This window comes from Ranitomeya imitator, chromosome 3 (genome assembly GCF_032444005.1).
Source record: "Ranitomeya imitator isolate aRanImi1 chromosome 3, aRanImi1.pri, whole genome shotgun sequence".
NCBI classification, from domain to species: domain Eukaryota; kingdom Metazoa; phylum Chordata; class Amphibia; order Anura; family Dendrobatidae; genus Ranitomeya; species Ranitomeya imitator.
Window position 1 is genome coordinate 619,043,531 of NC_091284.1, and position 26,747 is coordinate 619,070,277.

Here is a 26,747-nt window from a genome sequence, read left to right on the forward strand (position 1 = left end):
TGAGGATCTGGACTGTCAGGTGGCCTGGTGAGCAAGGCATTGCCCGGGACGGTGATCCCAGTTTGGCAGCTTCCCTGAGAGAGAGAGAGAGTACTGACAGGAGTCAGCATATTCAGAAGGAGCTCCTGGAAGGTAATCCAGAGTATGGGAAGCTGTGCGGTCATGCACGGCAACTTGTCAGATAAGGATCAGCGTGTTTAGAGACCGCCACCCAATGTCTTGTGCACTATATGACTAGGGACATTGATGAACTGTTTGGCGTACGGACACCCATGGTAACTGGACGAAGCGAGAGGTCCAGCATATTTAGTGTCCGTGAGATAAAGCCGAATATGAAGTGTCTAAAGATAAAGCTGCAACTTAATGTCACTGGTTGGTGCCTAATGTGTTCTATGAAGTGTACATGATGAACTGTGCATAATCAGGTTTATGATGCTATAATAAACCGTGTGGACTGTTTAAGTAGAGAAACCGTGCCTAAGTGCTTGAATCCCGTGCCAAGCGAATGTCCCCCAATACACTCAGTAAGTGCAATCTTACAAATGGTGGAGAGTGCGGGCAACGATCCAGGAAGCACGTGTGAGGTGTTTGCTGTGGCTCGGCGAGGTCACAAAGTTTTTTTTTTCAAGTCAGCTTGCTGTGGCTCAGTGGGATCACAAAGTTTGCTGTGGATCAGTGGGTCCACGAAGCTAACAAGCGTCTGGCTGTAACTCGGCAGGGTTACGAAGTTTTGCTGTGGATCGGCGGGTCCACAAAGTCTCTGGTGTGGAGCTGTGCAGAGCTTTGTGGAGAGTAGCTGCAGTTGCAGCAAGATGTTCCGCCGCAGCAGGAGCTGTGACAGTAACAGCAGGAGCTGGTGAGGTGTCGTGAGGACACTGGTGGACCAGATCGTGCATACTCTTAAAGGGCCTGTGTGACCTAAAGAGACGTTTTGTGTGTAATGTGCGAACTGGTGGTTAAGAGTACCGTGGGAGTCCCCTAGGTGTGCCCCAGAGAAGGGGTGGTGACCCTAAAAAGGAAGTGTCCCTAAAAGTGGGTGGTAACCCGAATTGTGATAGTTTCCCTAAAAGGGGTGGAATACCAAAAGGGGGAGGTAACCCGAATAGGGATAGTTGCCCAAAAAGGGGTGGAATCCAAAAAGGGGCAGTAACCCAAACAGAGATTGCCCAAAAGGGGCGGAATCCCAAAAAGGGGGCAGTGACCTAAACAAGGGTGGAGTCCCAAAAGGTGACTTGGGTACCAGGTGTTGAGACCCCTAGTTTGTGACAGGTGTTCAACCCCACAAGTGTGAACAGAAGGGGGATATGTGATGCAGTGACCCCTGTTACAGCTAGGGAACGCTGCATGTGCTCCTCAGGATATGCATGGAGGCATATCTGTAGTGGTAATGGTTGAACTAGCCACACACCTCCCAGTTATGGGAGTGGCTACAAGTATATAATGTGACCATGTGGTCACATGGGAGAAGATGGATGGACCTGAGTGGTCTGTGTGCCAGGTCCTGGAGGACCTCTGTGTTGGGAGTAGGACTATATCCCTGACAAGCACATGGGGGAGGCCTTGGACATCGGGGCCTGTGTGTTGGACGGTCCCAGATGGGGATGGACATCCTGAATAGCGCACAGAGCAAAAGCGTGTGCAGACTCTGTGATGGCACTGCGTTTGGGGAAGCTACAGCCTGTCTGAGGATCTGGACTGTCAGGTGGCCTGGTGAGCAAGGCATTGCCCGGGACGGTGATCCCAGTTTGGCAGCTTCCCTGAGAGAGAGAGAGAGTACTGACAGGAGTCAGCATATTCAGAAGGAGCTCCTGGAAGGTAATCCAGAGTATGGGAAGCTGTGCGGTCATGCACGGCAACTTGTCAGATAAGGATCAGCGTGTTTAGAGACCGCCACCCAATGTCTTGTGCACTATATGACTAGGGACATTGATGAACTGTTTGGCGTACGGACACCCATGGTAACTGGACGAAGCGAGAGGTCCAGCATATTTAGTGTCCGTGAGATAAAGCCGAATATGAAGTGTCTAAAGATAAAGCTGCAACTTAATGTCACTGGTTGGTGCCTAATGTGTTCTATAAAGTGTACATGATGAACTGTGCATAATCAGGTTTATGATGCTATAATAAACCGTGTGGACTGTTTAAGTAGAGAAACCGTGCCTAAGTGCTTGAATCCCGTGCCAAGCGAATGTCCCCCAATACACTCAGTAAGTGCAATCTTACAAATGGTGGAGAGTGCGGGCAACGATCCAGGAAGCACGTGTGAGGTGTTTGCTGTGGCTCGGCGAGGTCACAAAGTTTTTTTTTTCAAGTCAGCTTGCTGTGGCTCAGTGGGATCACAAAGTTTGCTGTGGATCAGTGGGTCCACGAAGCTAACAAGCGTCTGGCTGTAACTCGGCAGGGTTACGAAGTTTTGCTGTGGATCGGCGGGTCCACAAAGTCTCTGGTGTGGAGCTGTGCAGAGCTTTGTGGAGAGTAGCTGCAGTTGCAGCAAGATGTTCCGCCGCAGCAGGAGCTGTGACAGTAACAGCAGGAGCTGGTGAGGTGTCGTGAGGACACTGGTGGACCAGATCGTGCATACTCTTAAAGGGCCTGTGTGACCTAAAGAGACGTTTTGTGTGTAATGTGCGAACTGGTGGTTAAGAGTACCGTGGGAGTCCCCTAGGTGTGCCCCAGAGAAGGGGTGGTGACCCTAAAAAGGAAGTGTCCCTAAAAGTGGGTGGTAACCCGAATTGTGATAGTTTCCCTAAAAGGGGTGGAATACCAAAAGGGGGAGGTAACCCGAATAGGGATAGTTGCCCAAAAAGGGGTGGAATCCAAAAAGGGGCAGTAACCCAAACAGAGATTGCCCAAAAGGGGCGGAATCCCAAAAAGGGGGCAGTGACCTAAACAAGGGTGGAGTCCCAAAAGGTGACTTGGGTACCAGGTGTTGAGACCCCTAGTTTGTGACAGGTGTTCAACCCCACAAGTGTGAACAGAAGGGGGATATGTGATGCAGTGACCCCTGTTACAGCTAGGGAACGCTGCATGTGCTCCTCAGGATATGCATGGAGGCATATCTGTAGTGGTAATGGTTGAACTAGCCACACACCTCCCAGTTATGGGAGTGGCTACAAGTATATAATGTGACCATGTGGTCACATGGGAGAAGATGGATGGACCTGAGTGGTCTGTGTGCCAGGTCCTGGAGGACCTCTGTGTTGGGAGTAGGACTATATCCCTGACAAGCACATGGGGGAGGCCTTGGACATCGGGGCCTGTGTGTTGGACGGTCCCAGATGGGGATGGACATCCTGAATAGCGCACAGAGCAAAAGCGTGTGCAGACTCTGTGATGGCACTGCGTTTGGGGAAGCTACAGCCTGTCTGAGGATCTGGACTGTCAGGTGGCCTGGTGAGCAAGGCATTGCCCGGGACGGTGATCCCAGTTTGGCAGCTTCCCTGAGAGAGAGAGAGAGTACTGACAGGAGTCAGCATATTCAGAAGGAGCTCCTGGAAGGTAATCCAGAGTATGGGAAGCTGTGCGGTCATGCACGGCAACTTGTCAGATAAGGATCAGCGTGTTTAGAGACCGCCACCCAATGTCTTGTGCACTATATGACTAGGGACATTGATGAACTGTTTGGCGTACGGACACCCATGGTAACTGGACGAAGCGAGAGGTCCAGCATATTTAGTGTCCGTGAGATAAAGCCGAATATGAAGTGTCTAAAGATAAAGCTGCAACTTAATGTCACTGGTTGGTGCCTATTGTGTTCTATGAAGTGTATATGATGAAATGTGCATAATCAGGTTTATGATGCCATAATAAACCGTGTAGACTGTTTAAGTTGAAAAACCATGCCTAAGTGCTTGAATCCCGTGCAAAGCGAGTGTCCCCAATACACTGAGTAAGGGCAATCTTACAGTATGCTTGCAACAAATTACACCCATCTTTGTGCCCCACTCCATGGAAAACAGCACATTGAGTAAGAAGAATAATGCAGTCGATGTTTGACATAAATAAAATACAACTTTACAGAAGCAATGATCATTTAAGCAAAATTCTCTTCATCACATTTCCAGAAGTGATGAGCGAGTATACTCGTTGCTCAGGTTTTCCCGAGCACGCTCGGGTGATCGAGTATTTGCTAGTGTTCAGAGATTTAGTTTTTGTTGATTCAGCTGCTTGATTTACAGCTAATAGCCAGCCTAAGTTTATGTGGGGTTTGCCTGGTTACTAGGGAATCCCCACATGTAATCAAGCTGTCTAGTAGTGGCAAATCATCTAGCTGCGGCAAGGAAAACTAAATCTCCAAACACTAACAAATACTCGGAAACCACCTGAGCAGGCTCAGGAAAACCTGAGCTATGAGTATATTCACTCATCACTAACTTCCAGTATTAGTGTATGTTCCTATCAGCCTTGCTGAACCAGTAGTTTCACAAGGTATCATCATCAATAATACTGCCAAATAATATGTTTCCTTAAACCTCTTACATATGACGAGTTGAGGTACCCAAATCTATGTCAGCAGAAGATGGCTGTGATATTTTGCCTTCATTTGCCTCTAATAGCTATGTGTGATGCAAAATTCTACCCACAGTAGTTAACCTGTTAAATGCTGCTGTCAGTCTCTGACAACAGCATTTACAATATGACAGCAGGGGATAGTATCATTCTTTGCACCCATCTGTGTTCCTGTGACATGCTCACAGGGTACCATTGGGTTGCTCAAGGAGACTAACAGTGAAATACAGTGAAAATTTAAAAAAAACGTGTTTTAAAAATCTGAAATTAAATGAAAAAATTAAAAATAAAAGCTCAAAACACCATCCTATTGCCCTGTTAATTATGAAGGACTAATTATAACACAAAAATACACATATACGTATCCGTACTTTGGAGACATGATGGTCAGTAGGTGCTCTTGTTCTCTGTCCTAGCTGTCTTTAGAAAGACCACATGGACAAGGGCTCATCTCACTAAATGTCCACTCTCCTTTCCCGTGGGCAGAATACTACCCATACAACTCAGAGTGAGGGTAACACAGTATGGTAATACTTTATTGGATCACCAACATACATATAGTACAGTCCCACAAATACACAAAATTGTACAAAGAACAGAGTCTCACCCTTCCGTTGTCTCACATGGAAATTGAAGATTTGTGACTTTGGAGCTTCCAAGGCCGACTGCCCAATCCAGTAGCACCCAATTTTTGGTATGTATTGGCAAGCTTAAGAAGCTGACAAAGTCTATTGAACTATGTGGCCAGGTGACCTGATTGTTCTAACCTGGGTTCATGTCTCCATGAGTTCAGTGATGGGCAGTGGTTCAAATCTTTATTCCTTCTGTTGGAGCCATAGTGCCTTGGCTGCTGTCCTCTAGTCCTCTAGAGTTACTCTGTAGCAGCAGAGCCATCCTTTTTATGCCTTCAGCTGTCTTTCAGGTCATTATCCACAGGCTTGGCAGAGGTGGGAGGTGGTCATCTTTCATTCTTCTAGTGTTTGATTAACCTCCATATTTTGCCCTTCAATATTTGCAAAACAGCAAGCTGCAGAAACTAACGCAACAAGTACTCAGCAGGTATTCACCAAATTACCAAACATCGATGGCTCAATTAACCTGCGCCTTTGTCCATCAAGGATAGAAGAACAAAGGCTGCAAGGACTGATATAACAGGTAGTCAGCAACTATTTAACAAATCAACAAGCATCAATTCATCCTACCACAAGAGTCAACGCTCAGACTCATATGAACAATAGGTCATGTCCTGGGCCTACTGAATAATATGTCTGGCATAATTAAGAATAAGCACGGTGTTGTCACTCCTACTTTCCTAAAATCTGATGTATCGAACTCTTAAATGATCCAATTGGTAAATGGTGTAATGAGAAAAAAATAAATGCTGCTGCAACACTGCAAAAAATGCAGTAATAGACTATCAAAATATATCTACTCCAAAATTGTATTAATTAAAAAGTTGTCTCGAGGCACAAAATACAAGTCGTTACACAGTCCTATTGACTGAAAATTGAAAACTTTACAGGTCTTGAAAAAAGCAATACAAGCAAATGGGTAGTTTTAGCATTTACTGAACCTAGTAGAAAAGCCAAACAAAAAACAAGTGTGGGATTGCACTTTTTTTTGCAATTTCACCGTACTTGGAATTTTTTTCCTGTTTCCTAGAACATGACATGGTAAAACCAATGATGTCGTTCAAAAGTACAACTCGTCCCACAAAAATCAAGCCCTAACACGGCCATATTGACGGAAAAATTAAAAAGTTATGGCTCTGAGAAGGTGGGGAGCGAAAAACAAAAACGCAAAACCAAAAAAAGCTCCTGGGGTTAAGTGGTTAATCTAAAACCATTACGAATTATTACAATTAGTCACATCAGTTAGAATATTAATATGAACAAATTAGCATCACTCACTGTACTAATAGTAATAATAGAAATCACAAAAACCTAAACAAAATCCTCCAACTTCAAAAAAATCATAGATGTGTCAATAGTTTTATGGATGGTTTTAAAAATGGCCTTTTTTATAGACTGTTCAGAAATTTTTAGATGGTATGAAATTATGAAAAGGAAAATTAGTGGCAGCTATGCAGCATTTCTAGAATGAAATCGACAACAATAATATACATATGCGTACACCTGCAAAAAATGACTCCCTATAGGCTATGTTTTACAAATAGTAATAACTAAAAAAAAATGTGCAAAAGAAAATCTCAAAATCACATAATCTTTATAAGAAAAACTGGAAGCATTGGCCCATCTTTGGAGTTGTCCAAAGAAGGGCCAAAACACCGGTAGAGGGCAAGAAAATGTATTATACAAGTAATCCCAGGGAATATCAAGGTATCCAGGAAGAATAGTGTATAAAACACATGTTAAAGTGCTTTCTTAAGGTTCAGTCATCATCTTAGTATCCCAGCAGTTGTTAAAAACCATAGGCAACTTTCATCAATGCCAAGTTCAACCAGCTTTGTCAGGGGCTGTGTAAATAGTACATAGTTATTAGGGCTATAATTATGTAAAACAAATGAGCTTTAAAGATTGGAGCAGTGTCCAGAATGCACATTTCTGGCAAATTCAAGTGGCAATTTCGCCAGTCATGGCCCTGCACTGAGAGATCTAGAAGTTATCACTTATCCTTTGGCCAGTTGATATCTTATGACCAAAATAGGTCTAAATGATATGTTTTACTTGAAGACATCTGGTGAAAATAAAAGTAGCTTAGTGATTTTGCTCATAGAAGATGAGGATACTGTAAAAACATTGATTAATATATTTCATTTAATGCTACAAACACATTTGATAAAGTCAAGTTAAAAAAATAACCAAACATTTGGTTGTCCTGCACTAAATTCTAAGCACAAAAAATGATTCCAATAATAAATGTATAACTGCATAACTATAAAAATACAGTAGGCAGCTCTAAAAAGTGTTCCAAAAAACATCTATGTGTTCACTCCTGCTTCTCCCTTACAAAAAAGAATTAGGCTTTACATTATACTAAGGAATGTTCAGTGTCTAGTAACTATAAAATCAACACAGATAAATGAAAGTGGGAATACGGGGCAAACAAGTAAGTAAACATCATTAATCTTCAAGGAATATTACTTTTGTTGAAGTAGCTACTGAGAAAAATGGTAATCGAGAGAATCCAAAAGGTGGCAGTGTTACATTATGTTTCATTTCTGTAACCAAAGCTATCTTACCCATGTTCATGTTTTGTAGGTTTCTTATTTTATCTAGCTAGTATTTCTTGATCTGTGACTTTTATTTTAATCTATTTATTTATTATTCTAATTATTGTTATCATAATAATAGACACGTTTCAACTGTTGCTCTGTTAAGCAATAGAAATCAGTAATTGAAGAAAATATAGATTGTACAGATGTGCATGTACAGGTGAAAACATGCAGGGAGAATAACTAATTGCCAATTTTATATCATGTGGTTTTTCACTTTACCATCATACTGTGTTCAAAAGATTAGACTAGGACCATTTCTACTAAGCAAAGGTATTGCACAATATTCTAATAGTATTGTATGCATTCGACTGTAACATGCATTCAGCGAATGCAAAGCTTTAAACAAAAATATCAGGTCTTGAAGCATGTGGCTTATTAGTGATGAGTGAATGAGCCAAAATTCCAATTCAGCAGTTTGTTCGAATTTGATACAGTTAAAATATTACTTTTGGTCTTTTGAGCATAATAGATGAGGATGAAAAAAAAATAAATTAAAAACTCACCTCATCGATCACTTATTCCCATCAATATCCTGTGTACGGTGTTTGTCACAGCTCCCTCTGGTTGCTTTTTTCCATGTCATGTGGCATCCTCTTCCTACACATTTAGGCCTCCTGCACACATCAGTATAAAACACATTTATGAAAAAACTATATCAGTAGGTCATCATTATGCCATCAGTGTTTGATCCATGAGCCTGTTTTTACATCAGAGTGTCATCAGTAGGGATGAGTTGACCCGTGAATGTTCTGGTTTATCGAGTTTGGCCAAACGGTAGTCGATAGTTTGGTTTGGACATCAGAACTTAACCCGAACTTGACCCCGAACCCAACTGAAGTCAATAGTGACTCGAATTTTGGTGCTGTAAATGGCTGTAAAATTGTTATAGTAAGGGCTAGGGGGCTGAAAATGGAAGCAAAATGGGGGTAAGAGCAGGACAATTGCCATGCAAACAAATGTGCAAATGAAAATGACATAACATAAAATAACATAAAATAAAAAACAATCTTGATTTAGGAGGAAGTCCAAGTGGAGGAGCAGGTGGAGGTGCACATGGTGATGTAGATGAAAAAGTCAACGGAGGAGGTAGCAATCCCTGACTTTGTGGGGGTTATTTTTTTTTAAGGGAAATTTCTTAAAAGAACATAGAATTACAGAAAAAAATAAAAATAACTAGAACCAGGAGGCAGAGGTCCAAGTATAGGTTGATGTGTAAGTGTAGGTGGAAGAAGCGGTGGAGTCAACACGTTTTGTGTTTTTTTTCAGGGAAAATACTTTAAAAAATATAGAATCAGAAAAAAATAACAATCTAGAACCAGGAGGCAGAGGTCCCAGTGGAGGTGGCGGTTAAAGTTGAAGACGCAGTAAGGAGGTAGCAGAAACATTTTTTTGGGGGGAAGGATTTAAATGTACATTAATCCCTTTCTGACCTTGGACGGGATAGTACATCCGAGGTCAGAACCCCTGCTTTGATGCCCGCATCAGCTGACATGTGCCCACAATAGCAGCGGGTGAAATTGTGATTCACCCGCCACTGTTAACTAGTTAAATGTCAAACGCTGACAGCGGCATTTATCCGGCGCTTCTGTCACATGATCGGGGGTTACTGATCCCGGCTAGTTGTGAGCGCCACCCTGTGGTCAGCGCTCATAGCACACCTGCAATTCAGATGATCGCTGCTATGTAGTAGAGGCGATCGAGTTGTGCCAGCTTCTAGCCTCTATGGAGGCTATTGAAGCATGGCAAAAGTTAAAAAAAAATTAAAAAAATTTGAAAAAATAAAAAAATTAAAAGTTTAAATCACCCCCCTTTTGCCCCATTCAAAATAAATCAATAAAACAAATGAAACCTACACATATTTGGCATCACTGCATTCAGAATTGCCAGATCTATCAATAAAAAAAAGGATTAACCTGATCGCAAAAAGACGTAATGAGAAAAAAATTAGAAACGCAAGAATTATGTTTTTTTGGTCGCCATGACATTGCATTTAAATGCAATAACGGGCGATCAAAAGAATGTATCTGCATCAAAATGGCATCATTAAAAACGCCAGCTCGGCATGCAAAAAATAAGCCCTCAACCGACCTCAGATCATGAAAAATAGAGACGCTATGGGTGTCGGAAAATGATGCAATTATTATTATTTATTATTATTATTATTATTATTATTATTATTATTTTTTATTTTATTTTTTTTTAGCAAAATTTGGAATTTTTTTTCACTACTTAGATAAAAAATAACCTAGACATGTTAGGTGTCTATGGACTCATAATGATCTGGAGAATCATAATAGCAGGTCAGTTATAGCATTTAGTGAACCTAGCAAAAAAACCAAACAAAAAACAAGTGTGGGATTGCACTTTTTTTGCAATTTCACCACACTTCGAATTTTTTTCCCTGTTTTCTAGTATACAAAATGCTAAAACCAATGATATAGTTCAAAAGTACAACTTGTTTTGCAAAAAATAAGCCCTCACATGGCTATATTGATGGAAAAATAAAAAAGTTATGGCTCTGGGAAAGAGGGGAGTGAAAAACGAACATGGAAAAACGGAAAATCCCAAGGTCATGAAGGGTTTAAAAACAATCTAGAACCAAGAGACAAGTTGTCCTCAGTGGGGGTTGTATCATCTGGGTCCTTTGTACCTCCCCGACCACGCTCCAATGTACTCCTCTTCATCTTCATTCTCTAAAACTATCCTTTGGCTGGACAGTTGTGAACCTGACCCCTTTTGATACAGGAACTCAGCTTTGTGTGGATGACAGGCCTGATAATTGCGTTCATCCTCCTCTCCCTCCTGTGCTGCCACCTCATCTATTACCACCTGCAGCATTTTTTCAATTATAAAAGCAAAAACCACCAAAACCATTTTCTCATTTTTTGACTAGCACTTGCTTATTTACTGTAACTTTTTTACAACAGAGTATTTTTTACCTCTCTGTGCGCTTTTGTGTCTTCAAGTTCTTTGGTGGTGTGAACAGGTTTCTATAGACTTGTTCACTGTGCAAGTAGCCCATGTGTTTTTGGTTTTATAATTGTTCTCTTGTTTCTACAAGACTGGGGAGTCCACCACTCCTCTGTGGGTCATTTGCATTGTAGCTGTTCCATCTTGCAAGTTCTGCATGGATATTTTCTCTCTGAACTCTGTTCATACAGGTACTATACAGATGATCAGGTTTTTAAAACATCAGATAGGAATTATATACATTAGACAGGACTGCTCTATTATGGGTATACCTTGGCGATTGGTGGAGCAGCTTAACATACTTTTTTTGCAAAAAAACGTATTAACTAAATACCCTGTATTTTTTTCATTTTTTGACTAGCACTTGCTTTTTCCTGTGACTTTTTTTTACAACAGAGTATTTTTTTACCTCTCTGTGCGCTTTTGTGTCTTCAAGCATTTTTTCAATGAAGCAGTTAAATGTTATAGTAATATTGATGCTAGCGTCATCATCATCAGCGCTGGCTATATTGGTTGAGTACTCAAATCGGCACAACACGGCACACATCTCCCACATGGAAACCTACTCGAGCATGGTGGTGTTGTTCTGCAGAGACTCTCCCATGCCTGCTGAATTTTAAACTTCACTATAGACTGTTGCTGCTCGCACAGTCTCTTCAGCATAAGCAAAGTGAAGTTCCACCTTGTTGGTGCATCACACATGAGGCAGTAAGTAGGGATGAGCAAAACCAAATAGGAAAGTTCATGGTCCATAATGGACACCTTCTGAACCACGAACACAGACATTTTACTGCATGTCCGGTTTCCTCTTCTGGATCATCAGTCTAAAAAAGCTTGTTGAAAGGTTGCAGCACAGTCAATCAACATGCCTTTAGACTGTGGGCACTTCAGGAGCCATCACAGCCATACCTAATATTGACATAGCTGTGATTGGCAGCAGCACCATGTGACCTGGCTTGTGGATAGGATGCAGCTCAGCTGGAGTTAGGGACAGATTCCATTTGCACACTCTGCAAAAAAAAAAAATGCTGCGTGTACTCTTCCTCCCATATCTGTGGTAATACTGTTCAACTACTGTACTCAAAAACAACGTGCATACTCTGAAAACCTGCCTGTGAGAGTACTGTGTTAAAAGCTGCTATGTGTACTCTGCATCCCCTGCCTGTGGGAACACAGTTTATTTAAGCGTCTGTTTGTACTCTGAATCTGCCTGCCTATGGGAGTACTGTTCATTTAAGCCACTCTGTGTACTCTGCACACCCCCACATGTGGGAATACTGTCCATTTAAGCCATTGCGTATACTGTGCACCCCGCTCCTGTGGGAGTACTCTTTATTTAAGCCATTGAGTGTAGTTTTCACCCCCTCCTGTGGGAGTACTGTTCATTTAAGCTACTGTGCGTACATTGCACACTCTTCCTGTAAGAGCACTAAGTTTAACCCCTTAGCGACCGCCGATACGCCTTTTAACGGCGGCAGCTAAGGGTACTTAAACCACAGCGCCGTTAATTAACGGCGCTGTGGAAAAAGTAAATAGCGCCCCCCAGAGTCGGATTTTCTCCGGGGTCTCGGCTGCCGGGGGTAGCCGAGACCCCAGAGAACATGATTCGGGGTTTTTTTTTACCCACCCCGCTTTTGCGATCGCCGGTAATTAACCGTTTACCGGCGATCGCAAAAAAAAAAAAAAAAAACGCGATTTCTTTTTAATTTCTCTATCCTTCGATGTGATCGCACATCAGAGGACAGAGAAAAGGGGAGAAAAGGGGTCCCAGGTAGCCCCCGATACTCACCTGTCTCCCCCGATGCTCCTCGTGGCTCCCGGTGGGCGCCGCCATCTTCAAAATGGCGAGCGCATGCGCAGTGCGCCCGCCGGCCGGCCCCGGGAGAATCTTTGGGGTCTCGGCTACCGAGGGTAGCCGAGACCCCAAAGAGCATGATCGGGGTCGGTTTTACCGACACCTGTTTTGCGATCGCCGGTAATTAACTGTTTACCGGCGACCGCAAAAAAAAAAAAAAAAAAAGCTAAGTGTAATTCTCTGTCCTCTGATGTGATCGCACATCAGAGGACAGAGAAATAGGGGGATTTGGGGACCCTATCATACTTACCGGTGTCCCTGGGTCCTCCTGCTGCTCCTCCTGGCCGCCGGCATCTTCTGTGCAAAAGAAAATGGCGGGCGCATGCGCAGTGCGCCCGCCATCTGTCTCCATCTGCCGGCCGGCAGGAGAAGAGCAGTTGGGGCTAAAATTAGGGTTAGGGGTAGGGTTAGGGGTAGGGTTAGGGTTAGGGCTAGGGTTAGGGTTAGGGGTATGGTTAGGGGTAGGGGTAGGGCTAGGGTTAGGGTTAGGGGTAGGGTTAGTGCTATGGTTAGGGGTAGGGTTAGGGGTAGGGTTAGGGCTAGGGTTAGGGCTAGGGTTAGGGTTAGGGTTAGGGCTAGGGTTAGGGGTAGGGTTAGGGGTAGGGCTAGGGTTAGGGCTAGGGTTAGGGTTAGGGGTAGGGGTAGGGTTAGGGGTAGGGTTAGGGGTAGGGTTAGGGCTAGGGGTAGGGTTAGGGGTAGGGTTAGGGCTAGGAATAGGGTTAGGGTTAGGGCTAAATTTAGGGTTAGGGTTGGGGCTAAATTTAGGGTTAGGGTTGGGGCTAAATTTAGGGTTAGGGTTGGCGCTAAATTTAGGGTTAGGCTTCTTTCACACTTACGTCGGTACGGGGCCGTCGCAATGCATCGGCCCGACATACTGACGCACGTTGTGAAAATTGTGCACAACGTGGGCAGCGGATGTAGTTTTTCAACGCATCCGCCGCCCAATCTATGTCCTGGGGAGGAGGGGGCGGAGTTACGGCCACACATGCGCGGTCAGAAATGGCGGATGCGACGTACAAAAAAACGTTACATTGAACGTTTTTTTGTGCTAACGGTCCGCCAAAACAGTGCAGTGATCCAGTGCACGACGGACGCGACGTGTGGCCATCCGTCACGATCCGTCGGCAATACAAGTCTATGGGCAAAAAACGCATCCTGCGGGCACATTTGCAGGATCCGTTTCTTGTCCAAAACGACGGATTGCGACGGATGCCAAACGACGCAAGTGAGAAAGTAGCCTTAGGGCTAGGGTTAGGGTTGGGGCTAAAGTTAGGGCTAGGGTTGGGGCTAAAGTTAGGGTTAGAGTTGGGATTAGGGTTAGGGTTTGGATTAGGGTTTGTATTAGGGTTAGGGTTGGCATTAGGGTTATGCTTGGGATTAGGGTTAGGTTTGGGATTAGGGTTAAGGTTAGGGTTGTGATTAGGGGTGTATTGGGATTAGGGTTAGGTTTGAGGTTAGGGTTGAGATTAGGATTAGGGGTGTGTTGGATTTAGGGTTTTGATTAGGGTTATGGTTAGGGTTGACATTAGGGTGGTTTTGGGGTAAGGGTTGTGATTATGGTTAGGGTTAGTGATTAGGATTATGGATCAGGTTGGGATTAGGGTTAGGGGTGTGTTGGGTTAGGGTTGGAGCTAGAATTGGAGGGTTTCCACTGTTTAGGTACATCAGGGGGTCTCCAAACACGACAGCCAATTTTGCGCTCAAAAAGTCAAATGGTGCTCCCTCCCTTCTGAGCTCTGTCGTGCGCCCAAACAGTGGGTTACCCCCACATATGGGGCATCATCATACTCGGGATAAATTGGACAACAACTTCTGGGGTCCAATTTTTCTTGTTACCCTTGTGAAAATAAAAACTTGGGGGCTACAAAATCCTTTTTGTGGAAAAATATTTTTTTATTTTTTTTTATGACTCTGCATTATAAACTTCTGTGAAGCACTTGGGCATTCAAAGTTCTCACCACACATCTAGATAAGTTCCTTGGGGGGTCTAGTTTCCAAAATGGGGTCACTTGTGGGGGGTTACTACAGTTTAGGTACATCAGGGGCTCTGCAAACGCAACATAACACCCACAGACCATTCTATATAAGTCTGTATTCCAAAACGGCGCTCCTTCCCTTCCGAGCTCTGCCGTGCGCCCAAACAGTGGTTTACCCCCACATATGGCGCATCAGCGTACTCGGGATAAATTGGAAAACAACTATTGCAGTCCAATTTCTCCTGCTACCCTTGTGAAAATAAAAACTTGGGGGCTACAATATCTTTTTTGTGAAAAAAAAATATTTTTTATTTTCACGACTCTGCATTCTAAACTTCTGTGAAGCACTTGGGCATTCAAAGTTCTCACCACACATCTAGATAAGTTCCTTGGGGGGTCTAGTTTTCAAAATGGGGTCACTTGTGGGGGGTTACTACAGTTTAGGTACATCAGGGGCTCTGCAAGCGCAACATAATGCCCGCAGACCATTCTATCAAAGTCTGCATTCCAAAACGGTGCTCCTTCCTTCCGAGCTCTGCCGTGCGCCCAAACAGTGGTTTACCCCCACATATGGGGTACCAGCATACCCAGGACAAATTGGACAACAACTTTTGGGGTCCAATTTCGCTTGTTACCCTTGTGAAAATAAAAACTTGGGGGCTACAAAATCTTTTTTGTGGAAAAAAAAAATATTTTTTATTTTCACGACTCTGCATTATAAACTTCTGTAAAGCACTTGGGCATTCAAAGTTCTCACCACACATCTAGATAAGTTCCATGGGGGGTCTAGTTTCCAAAATGGGGTCACTTGTGGGGGATTTCACCTGTTTAGGCACATCAGGGGCTCTCCAAACGCGACATGGCGTCCGATCTCAATTCCAGCCAATTCTACATTGAAAAAGTAAAACGGCACTCTTTCTCTTCCAAGCTCTGCGGTGCGCCCAAACAGTGGTTTACCCCCACATATTGGGTATCGACGTACTCAGGAGAAATTGCACAACAACTTTAGTGGTCTAATTTCTCCTGTTACCCTTGTGAAAATAAGAATTTGTGGGCGAAAATCATTTTTGTGTAAACAAAAGCGATTTTTTATTTTCATGGCTCTACGTTATAAACTTCTGTGAAGCACTTGGGGGTTCAAAGTGCTCACCACACATCTAGATAAGTTCCTTAAGGGGTCTAGTTTCCAAAATGGTGTCACTTGTGGGGAGTTTCCACTGTTTAGGTACATCAGGGGCTCTCTAAACGTGACATGGCGTCCGATCTCAATTCCAGCCAATTCTGCATTGAAAAAGTCAAACAGCGCTCCTTCACTTCTAAGTTCTGCGGTGCGCCCAAAAAGTGGTTTACCCCCACATATGGGGTATTGGCGTATTCAGAAGAAATTGCATAACAAAATTTATGGTTACATTTCTGTTTTTACACTTGTGAAAATAAAAAAAATGGTTCTGAATTAAGATGTTTGCAAAAAAAAGTTAAATGTTCATTTTTTCCTTCCACATTGGTTCAGTTCCTGTAAAGCACGTAAAGGGTTAATAAACTTCTTGAATGTGGTTTTGAGAACCTTGAGGGGTGTAGTTTTTAGAATGGTATCACACTTGGTTATTTTCTATCATATAGACCCCTCAAAATGACTTCAAATATGATGTGGTCCCTAAAAAAAAAAGGTGTTGTAAAAATGAGAAATTGCTGGTCAACTTTTAACCCTTATAACTCCCTAACAAAAAAAAAATTTGTTTCCAAAATTGTGCTGATGTAAAGTAGACATGTGGGAAATGTTATTTATTAACTATTTTTCGTGACATATCTCTCTGATTTAAGGGCATAAAAATACAAAGTTTGAAAATTGGAAAATTTTAAATTTTTTTGCCATATTTCTGTTTTTTTCATAAATAATCACAAGTAATATCGAAGAAATGTTACCACTATCATGAAGTACAATATGTCACGAAAAAATAATCTCAGAATCAGCGGGATCCGTTGAAGCGTTCCAGAGTTATAACCTCATAAAGTGACAGTGGTCAGAATTGCAAAAATTGGCTCGGTCATTAAGTACCAAATTGGCTCTGTCACTAAGGGGTTAAAGCAGCTGTATGTGCTCTGTACCCCCCCCCCCCGCATGTAGAGGTACTGTCCCATTAAGACGCTGTGTGTGTACTCAGCACTCCCTTGCCTGTAGGAATATTGTTCATTTAAACCACTATGTATACTCTGCACTCCTTCACCTGTGGGAGCACTGTAAATTTAAGCCACTGTATGTAATCTGCACTCCTCTGCCTCTGGGAGTACTGTGCTAAAAGCCGATGTGTGTACTCAGCACCCTCTGCATGTAGGAGTACTGTTCATTTAAAAGGAACCTGTCAGCAGGATTGTGCACAGTAACCTACAGACACTGTCAGGTTCGTGCCATTATACTGATTACAATGATACCTTGGTTGATGAAATCCATCTTGTGGTTGTTTAATCTTTATTTTCAGTTTTGTGTTAATGACATTCTCGTGCCATAATGTGGGGTTGGTGTATGTGGTGCACTCATTAGATATTCACAATGCAGACTGCTGACTGGTCACTGATCCCTCAGTGACCTGCTTCCTAGTTTGCATAATGAATATCTGTATTTACTTAGAAAAGAAACCTTGTGCAGTCAGGTTTCAGCCGCATGTTTTGTGTGCCAAAGATACATTTTTTTTCAGGATATTCAGCTAGTGAAAAAAAGAAAATGTAGTAATGGCACACAAAACATGTGATTTTGCTGCAGAGCAGGTGCCTGGGCTGTCACCTGCCTGCAGAAGTTTTATTTTTAAGTATATACAGATATTCATTATGCAAACTGAGGGGTCAGTGACCTGTCAGCAGGATTCATTATGACTATCTAATCAGAGTACCACATGCAGACCCCCCTCCAGATCCGCCTTAGGGCATGAGCATATCATTAACTACAAACTGAAAATATAGATTAAACAACAACCACAAGATGGATTTCATCTGGTGTACTCTGCACCCACTTCCCGATCGAGAGTACTGTTCATATAAGACATTGTGAGTACTGTTACTTTAAGCTGCAGTGTGTTTTTAGTAGTCTGCATCTATTTGCCATTTCTAGGCCAAATATATAATTTTTCATGACTGCTGTGTTTTCTAGGAGTTTTGAAAAAAATGTATCACATCAGTAGTCTCTTTAACATTTCTAGGCCCGAAAAATAATTTTTCAGGACTGCTGTATATTTTCTAGTAGTTATGCACAAAATATATTGCATAAGCAATCTCATTGCCATTTCTAGTCCCAAAATTTTTTTCTGGTCTTGTATGTGTTTTTTAATAGACTGTGGAAAAAATAATTGGCATCAGCCATCTAGCTGCCATTTCTAGGCCAAATAAATATTTTTCAGGACCACTGCGTGTTTTCTAGTACTGTTGCAAATACATAAATCTAATCTTCCACCATCTCTTTGTGAGAAATGTTTAGAAAAACCACTTCCAAAAATGACAAGTACATTAAATTGGGGAAATGTAAGTAGCTGCTGGTGCTGGTATAGCCGCTGATGGTGGTGGTGTAGCTGATGCAGGGAGAGGACTTGGTCAGTCTGTACCTGCTTTGTGGCCATATACAACACCTTCCTCTGGTTCATGTAGGTGACAGAACGGTATGCGTCCTTTCGTAAGCCTTAATACTGCTGCTTGAATGAGGAGTCCACAAGATGTTAAACAGGTGTATGATTGGATGGCTGAGAGTGACTCTAGCTTCTTTGCATTATTTTCCACCCAGTCCATCAGAGAGAGTGCATGGTTGGCATCTCAGTTGGCATCTCAGTACCATGGTCATCCGACTTTCACATCACTCCCTTGCAAATCAGCCAAACCGTCTCATCCCCAAGTCATGCAGGAGTCTCTTTTTTTTATGACTTTGCTGGATAATGTTCCTTGACCCATCCACCTTCCCCTGCCCTAGAAGTGGAATAAACTGACTACACTGGTGCCCAACCACTTGTTATGTTGAAGGATGAGTACATATGGGAGGACCACCTCAGGATGTGTCAGATGATGATGAAGCTCATTTTTCAACTGCAGTGTGTTTCTGCAGTGTGCAGACTGGCAAACAGGGCAGCGGTGAGAAGTTGAATTAAGATGATGCGGGGAATGATGAGGTCCTAAACCACATATGACGCAGAGGCCATCCTAGTGACATGTGCAGTTCAAAGGAAGAGTTGGTGTCCATGCTGTCACATCAGCACTGAAAAAAAGGGAGCAGGGTGAAAAGGCACAATGGGCGGCCTTTTGACACTATGTGGGCTGCTACTGCCCACTGCACCGCTGAAATAAGACCACCACACAGAGCTCAACAGAGATCCCTGGCACAGCATTTCTTCAGGGAATCTGCTGTCAACAATGGACAGGTGGTTTTCATTCTGTGTCATCAGACTCTGATCGAGGCATGAATATTCTGACCCTGAGCACCACCTGTACGACAAGGAATCTGAATTTCAAGCAGGAGGTGCATTGGAGTAAACACTTTAAAAAGCAGGAGAAATCTAAGCTTCCTCTTCTGCTGTGATTTCGGCCTCTTCTTGCCACTCACGGTCAATAGGGCCATCTTACCACTGCAAAGAGAGAATGTGAAAGCATCATCACCACCAGTGTCACCTACCATCTCCACACCATCTCATAGAAGTCTTTTGCTTTCCTTCCCCCAAATTCTTGAGAGTATGAGGAGATACTCATTTTCAGACATTTTCAATAGGAGTGCTTCTGTCCATAAATCAGTGCCACTGCAGTGACATTAGGTTTAATAATTTCTTTAGTTTGTTCTTCTGTTTTATGTAATTGTATATACTTCATTGTTTTGTCCCTTTTGTAAGATATTTTGTATATTTTTATAATTACTATCTTTCTGGATAAAATATAAAATGCAATAGTTATGCTTCTTTTGCTCTGTAAATCACACTCTGAAGCCATACTCTACCTGTATAGGATGTCCAATAGGCCTGTAAAACTATTGGTGGTTGCAGCTAATAATCTTTCTTGGGTTATGGTAGAGTTGGCTGTGACCGTACTGAGGTATATAAACAATATATTGTGACAGGGTCACTGGCAATGTGTGTGAGGAGAGATAATAATAATAATAATAATAATATAATAATAATTTTTATTTATATAGCGCCAACATATTCCGCAGCGCTTTACAAATTATGGAGGGGACTTGTACAGACAATAGACATTACAGCATAACAGAAATCACAGTTCAAAACAGATACCAGGAGGAATGAGGGCCCTGCTCGCAAGCTTACAAACTATGAGGAAAAGGGGAGACATGAGAGGTGGATGGTAACAATTGCTTTCGTTGTTCGGACCAGCCATAGTGTAAGGCTCAGGTGATCATGTAAAGCTGAATGAACCAGTTAACTGCCTAAGTAAATAGCAGTACAGACACAGAGGGCTATTAACTGCATAAAGTGAATGAGAACATGATGCGAGGAACCTGATTATGTTGTGTTTTTTTTGTTTTTTTTTATTCTTTTTTTTTTAAATAGGCCACACAGGGATCGTTAGGTTAATGCATTGAGGCGGTAGGCCAGTCTGAACAACTGAGTTTTTAGGGCACACTTAAAACTGTGGGGATTGGGGATTAATCGTATTAACCTAGGTAGTGCATTCCAAAGAATCGGCGCAGCACGTGTAAAGTCTTGGAGACGGGAGTGGGAGGTTCTTATTATTGAGGATGCTAGCCTGAGGTCATTAGCGGAGCGGAGGGCACGGGTAGGGTGGTAGACTGAGGCCAGAGAGGAGATGTAGGGTGGTGCTGAGCCATGGAGTGCTTTGTGGATGAGGGTAGTAGTTTTGTACTGGATTCTGGAGTGGATGGGTAGCCAGTGTAATAACTGGCACAAGGTAGAGGCATCGGTGTAACGGTTGGTGAGGAATATGATCCTGGCAGCAGCATTCAGGACAGATTGGAGTGGGGAGAGTTTGGTAAGAGGGAGGCCAATTAGTAGAGAGTTACAATAGTCCAGACGAGAATGAATAAGTGAGACAGTAAGAGTTTTTGCAGAGTCGAAAGTAAGAAAAGGGCGAATTCTAGAAATGTTTTTGAGATGCAGATAAGAAGAGCGAGCCATTGATCGGATGTGGGGGGTGAATGAAAGGTCGGAATCAAGGATGACCCCAAGGCAGCGGGCATGTTGCTTTGGAGTAATGGTGGAACCGCACACGGAGATAGCAATGTCAGGCAAAGGTAGGTTAGTAGAGGGAGAAAACACGAGGAGTTCAGTTTTTGACAGGTTTAGTTTCAGATAGAGGGAGGACATGATGTTAGAGACAGCGGTAAGACAATCACTGGTGTTTTCTAAAAAGGTCGGCGTGATAGCAGGAGAAGAGGTGTATAATTGGGTGTCGTCAGCATAGAGATGGTACTGGAAACCAAATCTACTGATTGTTTGTCCAATAGGGGCAGTATACAACGAGAAGAGGAGGGGGCCTAGGACTGATCCTTGAGGAACCCCAACAGTAAGGGGAAGGTGAGAGGAGGAGGAACCAGCAAAACATACAGTGAAGTATCGGTCAGAGAGATAGGAGGAGAACAAAGAGAGAACGGTGTCCTAGTGAGGAGGAGCTGATGATCCACAGTATCGAATGCTGCAGAGAGATCCAAGAGAATTAGCATGGAGTAGTGACCATTATATTTAGCTGTTAGTAAGTCATTAGAGACTTTAGTGAGGGCAGTTTCAGTAGAGTGTAAAGAGCGGAAGCCAGATTGAAGAGGGTCGAGAAGAGAGTTATCTGAGAGATAGCGGGTAAGAGGGGAGTGGACCAGGCGTTCGAGGAGTTTAGAGATGAAGGGAAGATTAGAGACAGGTCTATAATTAGTGGCACAGTTTTGATCGAGGGATGGTTTTTTAAGTAATGGATGCATGATGCTCTGTCAAAAATTAAGAGACCATAACATCAAAACCCTGCCATGGGCAGCCCAATCTCCAGACCTGAACTCCATTGAAAACCTCTGGAATGTAATCAAGAGGATGATGGATAGTCACAAGCCATCAAACAAAGGAGAACTGGTTAAATGCAGTTTTGCACCAGAAGCAGTGTGAAAAACTGGTGGAAAGCATGCCAAGATGCATGAAAGCTGTGATTAAAAATCATGGTTTTTCCTAAAAATATTAATTTCTGAACTCTTCCTGAGTTAAAACATCAGTATTGTTGTTTCTAAATGATTATAAACTTGATTTATTTGCTTTATTTGAGATCTGAAAGCACTGTTTTTTAAAAATTATGACCATTTCTCTTTTTCAGAAAAAAAATACAAAGTTATTGCTTGGAAATTCGGAGACGTTGTCAGAAGTTTATAGAATAAATGAACAATTTACATTTTACTCAAAAATATACCTATAAAGAGAAAAATCAGACAAACTGAACATTTTGCATTGGCCTCTCAATTTTTGCCAGAGCTGTAGGTGTCACAAAGATTGCTTTCTTCCATGATCTAAAAACCCATATATTTCTCTCCAACATGCAATGTGCTGAAGAGGTTAATTAGCCATGAAGGGACCAAGCTTTTTGTTGAGTAGGTAAGAGATGGGTGGGACATGTACTCACCATATCGCCTCCTGAAGGGTGTAGCTGGGGAGTTAAATGTTCAGCCACTATTTAATTTTTCTTTGTTGTGAGTTTGGAGATGAAAGTCTCCAGACATGGCTCCAGGAGGACCTGAGGACTTTGAGTGTTCCCTGCTGGTGAATCTTGCAGGAAAAAGCACTCTATTGAACTTTATCTTTGTTTTGCCATTAGGCCAGAAAGGCCACATTTACTTTGTTCAACCCTGCTACGGTGAATGTTGTGCTATAATAAACCAACAGGTGATTTACCACACGAGGAGTTTCTGTGTGTATCTAGTAGTTACCTGTTCCTAGTAGTTGAAGCAGCAGCGGCCTGCTTTGTTAGTCATCGGTCAGTTGCTAATTGTCCTGATGAAAGGGGGCAGCAGAGGGCTGTTCATGACAAAAAGAAATAGAGGTGGATCTATGAGAATCCCCTACCATCTGTGATCTTAAATAATTTCTAATCTAGCTAAAAAGGATACAGATTTCAACAATTATGTTTTTTATGGACAAGTGTAGTAGTTGTGACAACACCTTTAAAAAAGAAATCCACATTAAGATAAGCATGTGTGCAGATTTTTAGAGCATAATATCACCAAAATCTGCATCAAAAACTTTCTGATGATGTCACTGGTTTCGGCACGTCGGTATTGGTTTACTGCTCATCACTGCTGAGCTGATCATCTGAATATCTCAGCATGCACTGGGATTCTCAATCGAAGCATCATCCATCAGGAAGAAAGGAAGGAAAAAAGTAGAAAAGCAGTTAGATATTGTAGTTAGGGAATGGAAGGAAGATTTTAATTCAAGTACGTTGGAAATTCCTTTAGATAATGGCACTAAAATGATAGGGATCTAGAATGTAATTGACTTTGACTTCATACTCCCTGCTTAATTTCAAATGGAGATAAAAGCTTTTCATGCATCTGAAAAGATTTTATGCAACAGGATATACATATACAGATTCTTCTCACAAAATTAGAATATCATCAAAAAGTTAATTTATTTCAGCTTTTCAATACAAAAAGTGAAACTCATATACAGTATTATATAGAGTAATTACAAGCAAAGTTATGTATTCAAGTGTTTATTTCTGTTAATGCTGATGATTATGGCTTACAGCTAATGAAAACCCAAAAGTCACTATCTCAGTAAATTAGAATACTTTATAACACCAGCTTGAAAAATTATTTTAAAAATTCAAAATGTTGGCCTACTGAAATGTATGTTCAGTAAATGTACTCAATACTTTGTCGGGGCCCCTTTTGCATCAATTACTGCTTTAATGTGGAGTGGTATGGAGGCGATCAGCTTGTGGCACTGCTGAGGTGTTGTGGAAACCCAGATTGCTTTGATAGCAGCCTTCAGCTTGCCTGCATTGTTGGGTCTGATGTCTCTCATCTTCCTCTTGACAATACATGGGGTTAAGGTCAGGCGAATCTGCTGGCCAATCATGCACAGTGATACTGTTGTTTGTAAACCATGTATTGGTGTTTTTGGCAGTGTGGACAGGTGCCAAGTTCTGCTGTAGTACGAAATTTCCATCTCCAAAAAGCTTCTCGGTAGAGTTGAGCGGCTTTTACTTTTTTAGGATCGAGTCGGGTTTCGCGAAACCCGACTTTCTCAAAAGTCGGGTCGGATGAAATCGGCCGATTATTGCGAAAAGTCGGGGGCCGACTGAAACACGAAACCCGAAGCAAGTTAATGGGGAATCAAAGTCGGCAGTGAGTGTAGGACAGGAAAACACCTACAGTGCCCATTTTAATGCCAAAAACATCAATTCTTATTACTTAAGCTTGTCAATCTTAATTTACTTTATAATAATAGTTAGGCATTGAAAACTGGGGGTCATTTGGCTAAAGTTGTGGGGGGTAGGGCTGGCTCAAGATTTTTGGGGGCCCAGGAAACGCGGAATACGTCACGGCGGTGGAGCAGGGAGAGGTAAGTATTTCAACTTTGCAAGTGCTGTGATCCAGAGCAAGCAGGGGGGGGCCTACTCATAGCACTGGCACAGAGCCGCTCATAGTACGGAGGTGTGTTTAATGGCGGGTGGCTCCTCCCACTGGCAGAGACACTATGGCGTACTATGAGGGACCCAGTGCCAGTGACGTCGCCAACGAGTATGACCCCCCACCTGATGAAGGAACCTGCACTTTTATCTGCACCTTCCGCTTTGCCCCCGTGTAAGGTGGTATAGTATGGGGGAAGGGGAACGTGACTTTCAGCCTCCAATGCCAGCCGCCTTGGTGCTGCCAACCTTCTTGACCTTGGAGATATTGTCCCTTCTGCATACGATTCCTCCTGTTCCTCCTCCTCCTCTTGTTCCACTACCTGACTCCGAACACTGTGTAAGGTGTGCTCCAGCATGTAAATCACCGGAATGGTCATGCTGATAATGGCATCATCATCACTAAACATATTCGTTGCTATTTCAAAACTGTGCAGAAGGATTGCATAGGTCCCTGATCTGAGACCACCCCTGCAGCATGATTTGCCCCACCTCTTGATCTCGTTGGCCCAGGCTATACATCATAACGTATTGCACCAGGGCTCGTTGGTGCTGCCACAGTCACTGCAACATGTGCAGAGTTGAATTCCACCGTGTGGGCACATCGCATTTCAGCCAGTGAACTGGCAGGCCCAACGAATTCTGTAGAGATGTAAGTCATTGAGCTGCGAAATGCGAACAGTGGAAGTGAGCACACAGCGACCATGCCCTCTGCAGAAGCCCATCTAGTCCGGGATAGTGGGATAAAAATTGCTGGACAACCAGGTTCAAAACGTGAGCCATACAAGGCACGTGTGTGACAATGCCCCGGGGAAGGGCCGCACCCAGGTTTGCAGCATTGTCGCACACAGCCTTCCCTGGCTGCAGGTTGTGTGGAGACAACCATTGATGGAACTCGGTCTCCAGAGCTAACCACAACTCCTCAGCTATGTGACTCACATTTCCCAGACATGTCAATGTAAACACTGCCTGATGCCGTTGAGCCCTGGTGACAGCATAGTGAGGAGGTGTGCAGAATTCCTTCTGCGTAGTTACAATGCGGGTGGCATTACCAGACAGGCTTTGGGTGCAGGTGGAGGACCGAGAGGAAGTTGAGGAGGCAGAAGCAGTGGAGGAACTTCTAGATACAAAGGATCGATGAGCAACACGTGGGGACGGCAAGACTTGGACAGCAGCCCCATCTCCTGATGTCGCCATAGTTACCCAGTGCCCAGTCACCGACATGTAACGCCCCTGTCCATGTCTTCTCGTCCAAGTGTCTGTGGTGAAATGCACCCTGTCACACACAGAGTTTCTCAAGGAAGCAGTGATGTTGTGTGCGACATGCTGGTGTAGGGCAGGCACAGCTTTCTTTGAGAAGTAGTGGAGACTGGGCATCTCGTACTGGGCACTGCGACGGACATAAGTTCTCGGAAACCCTGTGTGTCCACTAGGCGGAAAGGCAGCATTTCTGTAGCCAACAGCTTTCAGATGGAGAAATTCAACCTCTTAGCTTTGTCATGGCTAGGAGGAAATGGTCTTTTACTTGTCCCCATCTGAGGGACTGAGAGCTGGCTGCCGTGCTTAGATGGAGTTGAGTAGGGTGTCCCCGGCAAACTGCTGGTCTGTAAGGAAGGTGCAGGCGGAGAAGTTATGTTGCCTTGATCAAAATGTGGTGTCAATGTCGGAGAGCGCTCAACAACAGCAGGTGTTTCCACTTGCAAATATCCTGATGACCTGCCAATCACATTGGCTGTTGCTGGTAAACAGGTGTAATGTCTGCATCCAAAACCATGTGTGACTGCTCTCCCCACAGTTAAAGAGGATGAAGAGGACGCGGATGCACTTGATGGGGCAGACGGTGGTTGACCCGGCCCACTAGGCCACATTGTAGCACAGTGAGCTTCCCACTGCAACTTATGCCTCATATCCATGTGACGGTTCATGCATGAAGTATTTAAGCTAGTCATTTTTTGTCCTCTACTGAGATTTTGTTGACAAATCTTACAGACAACATGAGTTGGGTCATCCTTTTCAATGTCAAAAAATGCCCAGGCTATGCAATGCTTAGAGCCTGTGCGACCTGAAGAGCCATCATAACTTCTGGTCTGAGGCACAGTTGGGGTTGAGGATGCAGTTGTTTACATGCTTCCAGTACTCCGTCTCTGTCCAGGAAGGCGCACCGTTACCTCGTCGTCAGACTCGTCACTAGCATCCTCCTCCACCTCCTCTGCTGACCTCATGGACTGGCAGACTTTGGGTTGACAGTAAGTGGGGTCTACAACCTAATCATCATCATCCTGTGTGTTCTCACACCAGTCGTCCTCAGAGCCAACCTCTTCCTGTCCTGACTGAAAACTCAAGTTTTCGTTCCAATCAGGTATCTCAGTCTCATCATCATCTTCCTCATTGTCTCTACCAACAGGAGTTACAGTTTGGGAACGAGTTTCTACATTATGCTCAGAACCTTCTTCATCTGGGCCTGGATCTGACTCACAAAGATTCTGGGCATCAGTGCACATCATTTCCTCATCTGGATTCACAGAAGCTCTGGAGCAGACCTCTGATTCCCAGGCTATAGTATGCATAAACAGCTCTACAGACTCAACCATGTGTGTTA